The sequence below is a fragment of the Galeopterus variegatus genome, unplaced genomic scaffold, assembly GCF_000696425.1.
Source record: "Galeopterus variegatus unplaced genomic scaffold, G_variegatus-3.0.2 Scaffold2600, whole genome shotgun sequence".
NCBI classification, from domain to species: domain Eukaryota; kingdom Metazoa; phylum Chordata; class Mammalia; order Dermoptera; family Cynocephalidae; genus Galeopterus; species Galeopterus variegatus.
The window spans coordinates 6,715-17,052 of NW_007728711.1; the positions used below are offsets into that span (position 1 = coordinate 6,715).

The 10,338-nt window shown below is 53.3% G+C and overlaps 1 pseudogene; it reads left to right on the plus strand.

The window, feature by feature from the left end:
• Positions 1-4,864: 4,864 nt before the first annotated feature.
• LOC103598403 lies at positions 4,865-5,753 on the plus strand (annotated as a pseudogene).
• Positions 5,754-10,338: the final 4,585 nt, after the last annotated feature.

A 10,338-nucleotide genomic window follows, 5' to 3' on the forward strand; every position in this document is an offset into this window, starting at 1 on the left:
GACAGCAACACCGAATCCTGAGAAAGTCCTGGGGAAGCAGCTGAGCCACGGATGACAGTCAGGTCTTCATGACTTGGGCCGGTGGGGGAAAGCCTGGCTGTAATTCGGACCCCAGGTAACGGGTGCAGGATGCTGCCTGCGTGCGGATTCATGGCACGTGGCCAGTTAAGCTGCTCGTGAGGGCCATCAGTGGAAAACACAAAACGCCACGGTCATGCGCAAATTACCTCAAACGCTGCACTGTCTTGGTAGCATCTGAACCATAGAAGAAACAGGTGAAGACAGAGGCGAGAGGACAAGCTGTGTCCAGCCCAGCTGGGGGAGAACAACCCAGCAGGAGCCAACAGGAGGGGACAGGAGCTACCCGAGCCTCTGCATCTTCACCTGCCGAGCGAGGCTGGCAAAGCCACACACCCCAAGGGAGGTGTGGGGCGCCGCCTGGGGACAGCAAGCCTGTCACACCTGCCTGGGCCCTCCTTCCCCGCTCCCACCCCACGGGGCTCCCCCCATCCACCACACAGACACCGGGTCACCCAAAACAAGCTATTCTAATTTCTTCTCATTCTAAGATTAAAAATTACGCTGTCTGGCTTTAAAATACTTGGCATCCATTGAGCATAAAACATTACCTAAGCCCGTCAGAAGACACGTTCCATCCAAGCCCTCTGTGAGTCCTGCACATATTTGGTAGCATCATGAACACAGAGCGATTCCAAATTGAAATCAACAATGTGTAGTTAAGAAAATCAATGTGAAACGTTTATTCTATCCAGGTGAGCAGTTTCCCCAAAGCAGGAAACACTAAAGGTGGTCACTCACTTTGAATGTTAAGTCACAAGACAAGATATAGGGATTTTTTACGTTTTACAATTCGTCTCTCTCCCACTGTAAGAAATTCTGTATTGAGGAAAACAGTAACACTAAATAATTGATGCCACACTTGGTGCTGAAGCCATCCATGGAGGTGGTGCCACTTTAGAAGATGGAGACAGATGTCAATCCAGCCACGGTTCACCAGATCCAGAGATACCCACACTGTGGGCCACAGGCCCAAAGTGGCACTGGCTGGTCATTTGCACACCCATTGGTCCAGGCAGGAGGGCCCAGCAACTCTAGTTCCTGGAACATCCTTGCACTGCAGCACCACACATGCCCCCTGCTCACCTGGTGGAAACCAGGAGGGAAGGGGAACAGAGGTTGGGAATGTCTTAGGGGAACCCCACCCCCAACAGTGGCACCTGGCAGCTGCTACCCCCTCTGGCCAGAGTGCAGTCAGAGGACAATCCCATACACACACACTCCTGTAGACCTAACAGCAGAGGCAGGAAGCAGAGCCTGAGCCTGCCTGAGACCCTAACCTGGCCGCATGCTGTGCCCACGTGCTGCGCCGTGCCTGCACCTGCCCTGGGGCCTCGTGCTCCCATCTGCTACTTGAGATTTCCTGGGACCAAGTGCTTGAGACACATCGCTCACAGGCCAATGCCTCTCCTTCAGAACAAAAGGACACAAAGTCACTTACTTTCAAAACGCACATTCTCAAAAGCACCAGGCAACCTATCAAAAGCATCCGGCTGCCTCTGCCTTCTCCGAGGCATGGAGGATGCACACTTGTCACTCGCTGTCAAGTTCACATCCAGCACCTGATGCCGGGAGATAACACTGGACCAAGGAAGGCTGTCTTGTTGGACTGAGGCTGGAGCAAGGCTGAGGTGGAGGGAAGACACAAGCCACCTTTCCTCAGCCCCTAATGTGGCCAGAGAAGTGATAGTTGGCTCTTTCCAGCAGGGCAGGTCCCTGGCAGGAGCTCTGGACGAAGTGGGGGAACCAGGCACGGTTGGTACCGTGCATGTGTGGGGCTGCCCGCACTCTCCTTCCCCATCTGGCACCTGGAGACTTGGCAGGTTCCAGGGACCACTTTGGAAAGCAGGCCTATTTAAAGCAGAAAACACAAGCTCCAGCATTAAGAGGCACATGCTACACACAAATGCACAAAACCACAAGGGAGGACCAATTAAGAGCGTGTCTTATGTACCTGAGAACTTATGTACCTGAGAAAGTGCGGGGGAGGAGGCGACTGTCTCTCTTGTTTTAGACTGAACCAAGCAGAGCACAGAGCCCTGGACAGACACCCTCGGGTGCTCCCGGAACAGCAGCAGAAAGTCAAGAGGGTGAAGTTCAAAGGTCATCCTCCAGATCTTGCTGCTACTATGGCCCCTCGCGGGGTCAGGTGACTCGGCCCTAACTCATACCCTAGAGCTGTGCTGGAGGCAAACCCTGCTGAGCCCCCGGGAGGCTCAAGACCCTGGCTTCTCCACACAGAGCATCAGAGATGCAGGACCCTTAGAACATTCCTGGGTCTGTGTGGGCACACAGGAGCATGCCAGAACTTGGGCTGTGGGTTGCAGGGAAGCTGCCAGGAGCCAGCTACTGTCCCCGCTGTGTTGCCCAGCTCAGGGGAGAGCCAGGGCAGACGTCCACTCAAGCCAGCTCCAGTGGAAAGCCAATGTCAAGCCTTGCTGGGAGGGACCCGCGTCCTGAGCTAAGGTGATTCAGGACCCAGGTGGCCTCACAGACTCTATGGCAGGGGCCTGGTCACCCTCGCTCCCACTCCTCTTGAGATCTGCCCCTGGTTCCCTGCAGGTTCTTCTTTGAAGCTTCCCCTGCCACCAGCCCCAGTGCCCCTTGCACCAGCGCTCCCGGCTGAGTGTCCAGCGCTTTCCGTTTCTTTTACATCAAAACTGGCAGATCTAGAGAGGCTGGTGGACCAGCTAGTCTTTCCACACTGAGCTGGAGGTCAGAGGTCACTAGCCAGCCTGAGACTGGTTGCCCTCCACCGGATGCCCTTGACCCACGTCTGTGACCAAGTGGCCCCCAGCACGGCCACTGCCCCCAGAAGAAGCTGTGGAAAGAAAGTCCTCCCAGGAAGGAAGTGGACTTAGCCAATTCCACATTTAATTACAATCACTTAAAAACGCTGTGAGTTTACCATTGGAAAGGAAAGGAGCACAGCACGGACGCTGTCGGCAGAGTGCAGGGACGACCTGCAGAGCAGGAGAGCGTGTTTGCAACTGCACATCAGACAGCACGTGAGGAATTCAAACAACCCAACAGCATAAAAACAAACAACGCAATGAAAAATGGGCCAAAGACCCGAACAGACATTTCTCAAAAGAAGACACTCAAATGGGCAACAGACATGTGAAAAATGCTCAACATCACTAATCATCAGGGAAATGGAAATTAAAACCACAATGAGCTATCAAGGGACCCCAGTTAAAATGGATATCATCAGCAAGACAGAAAATGACAAATGCAGGCAAGGATGCAGAGGAAAGGGAACCCTCCTACCTTGTTGGTGGCACTGTAAAAAATGGATATCATCAGCAAGACAGAAAATGACAAATGCAGGCAAGGATGCAGAGGAAAGGGAACCCTCCTACCTTGTTGGTGGCACTGTAAATTGGTACAGCCATCATGGGAAAAAAATAAGGTGGTTCCTAAAAAACTAAAAGTGCAACTGCCTTATGACCCAGCTATCCCACTACTGGGTATATCCCAAAGGAAATGACATCAGTATATGAGAGACACCTGCAGTCCCTCATTCATCTCAACACTAGTCACAATAGCCAAGACACGGGGTCAACCTAACCTCCCATCCGTGGGTGAATGGATAAAAATACCGTGGCATATCTACACACAGTGGAATACTATTCAGCTATCTAAAAAAATGAAATCCTGGGCNGAATGGATATCAGAAAATAACAAATGCAGGCAAGGATGCAGAGGAAAGGGAACCCTCCTACCTTGTTGGTGGCACTGTAAATTGGTACAGCCATCATGGGAAAAAAATAAGGTGGTTCCTAAAAAACTAAAAGTGCAACTGCCTTATGACCCAGCTATCCCACTACTGGGTATATCCCAAAGGAAATGACATCAGTATATGAGAGACACCTGCAGTCCCTCATTCATCTCAACACTAGTCACAATAGCCAAGACACGGGGTCAACCTAACCTCCCATCCGTGGGTGAATGGATAAAAATACCGTGGCATATCTACACACAGTGGAATACTATTCAGCTATCTAAAAAAATGAAATCCTGGGCTGGCCCGGTGGCGCACTGGATAGTGCGCTGCTTGGGAAGCGCGGCGGTGCTCCCGCCCGAGTGTTTGGATCTCACATACGGACCGGTTCCCGCTCACTGGCTGAGCGAGGCGCGGGAGCGACCCCGAGGGTTGCGATCCCGTTGCCGGTCCCCGGTCCGGTACGGGGGCAACACTGAGGGTTGCGATCCGTTGCCGGACACGGAAAAAGACAAAAGACAAAAAAAAAAAAAAAAATGAAATCCTGTCATTTGCAGAAACAGGGATAGAACTGGAGACCATCAGTGTTAAGTGAAACAAGCCAGACACAGAAAGACGAATACCCCATGGTCTCACTCATATGTGAAACCTAAAAAAAAAAAAGGGGGGGGGTTCTTACAGAAGTAGAGCGTAGAATGACGGTTACCAGAGTCTCGGAGGGAGGGACGGGAGAGGAGAGGGGGATTGACAGGTAGACAGGAAGAGTAAGTTCTGGAGTTCTAGATTGTATATTTCACTATATTGTATATTTCTAAGTAGCTAGAAGAGAGGACTTGACCGTAATTACCACAAAGAAAAGATAAATGTTTAGGTGAGGGGCATGCTAGCTACTCTAAGTGAATCCCTGTACAACCCATGCAGGTACTGAAACAGCACACTGTGCCCCACAAATACGTACAACTAAATGTTAACATAGGAGTGGCCACCTTGCTCCTGCCCCTGACAGGTTCTCTGGTCGGGGTCACGGGGACTTCGAGACGGCTCCCTGCACCTTCTCTGACTATGCTGTCCCGTGTGTTGCTTTCTGCCGCCACCACAGGGGGCCCATCTCTGAAGAACGCGGGGTCGCAGGGACTTCGAGACGGCTGCCTGCGCTTTCTCTGACCATGCTGTCCCAGGTGTTTCTTTCTGCCACCACCACAGGGGGCCCGTCTCTGAAGAACGCGGCCCCCCAGGTCCAGGGATATTGCAGGCAACATGGATCTTTCACACAGGACAGCCAAAATTATGCCGTCTACCACCTCTTCCTGAATGTGGAGGAAGAGTTCATTTTGGGCTGATGCCTGAGGATTTCTTGCAGTTCTTTTACCCTAAAACCATTGTAACAGGACCCTACATGCTCAGAACTGGGCTTCTCTTGTACTGTCTTTCCAAAGAAATCCATGTGATTACCCAGAGGCCTTCTCTGCCTATCAATAGCAGGGTTTCTCGTCTCTATAACTTGAAAATATGGCGCCTCTACTGGAGAATTTGCTGATAACCTCAATGAGCAAAAGTTGCCCAACCAGAAGAGGTGAAGCGGGCGGTGCACACACAACCTGGGATGGGACTGATTCGCAGAAGCCACACCGGGCACTGGGTCAGAAGCACCGTTACCTTCTCTGTGTCCAGAGGAGTGACGCTGCTGTGGCCTTGGAGGTCGCTCAGCGGGAACGGCTGCACAGAGCCTATGAGGAGGTGAAGAACGCCCGGATTATCACAGCTCTGTGCAGACACGATGTGTCAGAAGGAACAAGAGCTCGTGATAAACTGGGTGGAGAAGCACGTGGCGTGGAGCGTGTCTTTACAGCAGCGACGGGAGCCCATCACCAAGTGCACTCACCGCAGGTCTCCAGCTGCTGGAAAGAAGGCTCGGGCAGCGCCGGTCTGTACGTGTGCCCACCCCAGTTGAGACCACTGGAAGCAGTTGCTGACTAAACGGAAACTAGTCCACGTGACCCAGTCTTTCTGTGCTGCTGTCCACTGGAGTTGGGTTCCCGTCCCTGACAACGAACACTTGCAGCTTCCCGTGCTGAGAGCTGCGTCTACCGGCCGTCGGGTGTTCGTCCTCCCGCTGTGCCGTGAGGCGCCCCAGGACCACTCTGAATAAGCAAGCTTCTGTGAAAAAGCTCTGCCTGACTGAAGATTACTGAGATATAGATTAAACTTGGAATTAATTCTACCATCTTGCAATAAAATGACAATTGAAACAAGAAAAAATTTTTGATAAATAAATTAGTAATTAGATATATTAATAAATTTTAAAATCTGGGGGGGAAAGGAAAGGAAAGGAGACGGAGTTTTGTTTCTGCATCTCGGCCTCATGGTACTCCAGGGCATCTGGCTGCGGCCAGTGTTCGTGTGGCTCCCACAAACAGGCACTCGTGAGAGCCAGTGCATGCCAAGGTCCCAGCTGCAGTCACCTATGCAGGGGAGCCAGGCCGATCACCCGCAGGTGCTGCCCTGCACGAAGGTGCCTGGTGGGCTGTGGGTGGTGGCTGCTGCTGTCGACCCCTCACTTATTCCTCTTGTATCACTCGCTGGAAAACCACCTGCTGAAGACCCCCCAAGAATCCCAGGCCTGCTCCTGAGAGCCCAGCTGCTGCCTTGGGGTGCCATTGAGGCCACCTGCCCAGAAGTCTTGGGAAGGATTGCAGACCCATGGGTAGCTCGAGCGGGAGTCCCCTGCCCAGTCATCCAAGTGGCTTGTGGGTCTGAGACGGTTCAGAGAGGCCAGACCACAGAGAAAAATAAACACTTGACTTGAAACACTCGGTTCCTGAGAAAGAGCAGCTATTTTTCTTGAAAGCGTTAGTACTGTCTAACCCCATAAAACAGTTCAAAGAAGACAGACCTCAGGAAGAGTCATCCCTCTGGCCAAACACTCCACACACAGGCCTTTATTACATGAAAAGAAACATTGATCTCATGCCATCGAAACACCTTTATTGCAAAATACCTTGCCATGTCCCTGACATGCGATTTGACAGACAAGCAGCTGACGTTTATGGAGTGCCCTTGTCTATCGGCCTGCAGTCGGTGCCACTGTCCCCAGGTCCCAGCAGCCACCGCAGCTGGTCCAAGCCCCAGGAGGGCGGAGCAGAGCTGGTGGGCATCTGGGCAGACCTCGGAGCCCACCCTCACCCCTCAGGGCACCTTCTCTAACAGGCTTATCCCAGGAACAAGAAGCGGCGGCTAAAAGCTTCCAGAAATAATGAAATACACACACAAAGGAAGCCAGGAACTGGAATCAGGATGACGTCAAAACTCTCAACAGCAATGGTGGAAGCTGAAAGAGGAACTAAACCCCCATGGTCAACCTAGAACTTCCGACAAGTAATTCAACAGAAAAGTGTCCAGAAAACAATTTCCAGCCTAGAACTCTCCACCAGCCAAGTGGTGGTTGGGGCGTGGTGGCAGAAGAGTGGCAATTTCACCCATACAAGGACTCTATCAATCTACCCACCATCCGCCTCTTCTCAGACAGCTGCTGGGAGATGCGCCCTGTCAGAACAAAGCAGGAAAGCCAAAAAAGGGAAGGGCGGGGATGGGGAGTGGGACCCAGTAAACAAGGGACCCAGCACAGGAAAGAGGCCAAAGGACTTCCCAGGAAGATGGCAGTGCATCAAAGGGCAAGAGCCAGGTTGGAGCAGCAGGTCAGAGAACTAGAGAAGGGACACCTGCACCAGATGAAAAACACATGAAGGCCCTGAAGGTACAGCTGAAAGGAACCAAAGGGGTTTCCTGCAGGGAGAAGGGCTAGGGCTGGGGCAGGTGGGGAGGGATGCTGTTCGTCATTTAGAGCACTACACAACTTTTCTAGCTAGAAATTTGAGTGCTTTGGTAAAAATAAAAGTTAAGTTTAGAAAGTAAAATGAATTTTCGCAGAGATTTATCTATAAGGACAGCCAGTACAGTGTTATTTATCAATTTTTAAAAAGCAGCCTGAATGTCCAACCACAGAAGGCGCCCTGTTGATTTCATAACAGCCTGGGGGCAGAGGGAGGGGTCTGCCCCAGAACCATCACAACCTAAAATGCATGCATGATTTATAAGAGGATTTCAGGATCGTTTACATGTGTGTGTGGAGATTAGGATCCATTGAAATCAGCTCAACAGGGCTGCTCTTTCTCTGTCCCTTATCCCCAGCCCACTGGCTCCCCAGAGCAGCTCTCTCAGGGCCAGTGTTTCTGCTCAGCATGAGTTATGTGGTCGCTTCATCCCTGGTTTAATGACCAGGGGTGATTTCACGTCTACGAGCATCACACACTCTAGGAGCCAACACAGGGCTCAGGGAAGACCAGGACACGGCCATTCCCTCCAAGCACCTGCACGGTCCGTGTCTCTCACAGGCAGCATTTCCAAAGCCACAGCAGTCACACTCTACGGACACCTAGTGAAAGATGCACCCAAATACGCACAACTGTCCTTCAAATGCAGCATCCTCGTGACCCCACAGCCCCACTCCCAGAAATGTGCCCTCAGAAATATTCAGACACGTGTGGACAATTGCCCCAGGACCCCATGTTCCCCCCGACTCCCCCAGACTGGTCTAAGACGGAAGCCCACCCTGCCCTGCCTCTGCCCAGGACAGTCGCACAGCCCTCCCAGGAAGGGCCACCCCCTTCTCAGGACCTGGGGCACTTCCTGGCACACAGCTTTGATCCTGGGCTCGAAGCCAATGCCGGGTCTTCCTTGAGTTCCTGGCACTGAGGAGGCGCAGAGCCGGCTGCCATCCACGTCAGGACACTGCCCTCTGTCGCCCACTGAGCGAACAGCGCCACTGTTCCTGCCGCCAGCGAAGGGCTGGCCCTGCCCACCTGCAGGACCCCACGACTGCCGGGGAGCACCCACCTTGTCTGTCCAGCGCACCCCCAGCGCCTCTCCCACCCCCACGACCCTGCAAGGCTGAGGCAGGTGCACGCAGAGGCCACGGCCCTGGCTTCACCTCCAGGGGCGTCCCACTCACCTCCCACCCCAGTCCCCCTAGAGCAGCAGCCAGTGGACGTGATGCAACCATGAGTGTAGAATGACTGAATGGATTCATTAATTAGCTAATGAATTAATTAATGGAGATTACCACCTGTCCCTCCCCCACCCCCAGTCCGAAGGGACAGATGCCTCCGGCAGAATGAGAGGGTCTCCCCCCAGGACTGGCCAGTGTGAAGCCAAGTCCCCTCAGGACCCCCTTTCCCACCCACTTCCTGAGTTCCTGGTCAAATCTGCCTCACGGGGGACGTGGCGCTAAAGATGAGCCTTAAGTTCAGATGCGACTTAAGAAACTGGTGGGACACCCACGGACCTGGGTCTCGCACTTCTGGGAGTGGGATCCAAAGAACCGACCCTGAACGCTCGCGACACTCGGTGCACAAACAGCTCCTCGTGCCAATGCATAGCAGCCCGTGAGTGACCAGCGGGGCGCACGGCCCTGTCGCGGTGGACATCAGCTGTCGCTAAGAATGGCAACGCAGAAGTGTTTTATAAATATGGGGAAAAGCAGCATACGAAGTTGAATCTATACTTTTATCACAAATATATTAAACTTGCCTATGGAAATAAACTGATTATCTTAGGAAGGTGGGAGACTAGAGTTTTTCGCTGTTTGCCAGCTACCAGAGCAATCTATACACAGAAACATAGTTCGCCAGGGTTGGTAAATCAAGGCCTTTAAAACACTTGGCCCCCTAGGATGGCCACAGCTTGGGCTGAGCCTGTGGTCACAGGGCGAGGGTTCTGTCAGAGCCCTTCAGGGACTCTGGGGACCAAGGGGGTGGGGGGAGACTCTGATGACCAGCATAGTAAGCACCTGTCCCAGGTCCCAGGTGAGACGCAGAGAAAACTCCCCCGCAGAATGCTGCTGGAGAGACTGAGTCAGAGCCACACACTCTTGACGTGGGCTGAGGGGATGCAGGCAAAGACCACGGGCGAGAGCAGGAAGGGTCAGGCCCCGAAGCCTCTGCCCCTACGCCCCCACCCCCACCCCTGCCAGGTCCACTCTGTCCTCACCCTCAGGGTGGGGCCCCTTTCTGGGAAAACAGAAAGTGTCCAAGAGGCCACCCGGCTGCCGCCAGGGAGTGCAGTGAGGTGGGATCTGCAGCAGCTGGAGGGCGACTGTCAGACCCCTGGGGAGGAGGTGGACGTGAGGTGGCAGAGGGACAGCTACTGCACCCTGTGTGTTCTGAGACAGAGAAGGGCTGGTGGCCGTGCCCTGGCCGTGTGGACCTCAGCATTGAGGGGCTACTTACATCATGTCATGGCTGTGCAAGAAATCGCCTCCAGCATTGAAGCTGAAACAGGCTCCTTTGACAGCTGGCAGCTCTGCAGGTCAGAAGCACCTGCACACCCCGCTCAGATTGCCAAGGTTGAAATCTAGGAATACGCCAGGCCGAGGTCTCATCTGGAGACTCAGGGGAAGACTCGGTGTCCAGGCCCACTCGAGGTTGGCAGAACCTGAGCCTCGGTGCTGCAGAACTGGGAACGCCGCTTCCTTGCTGGCT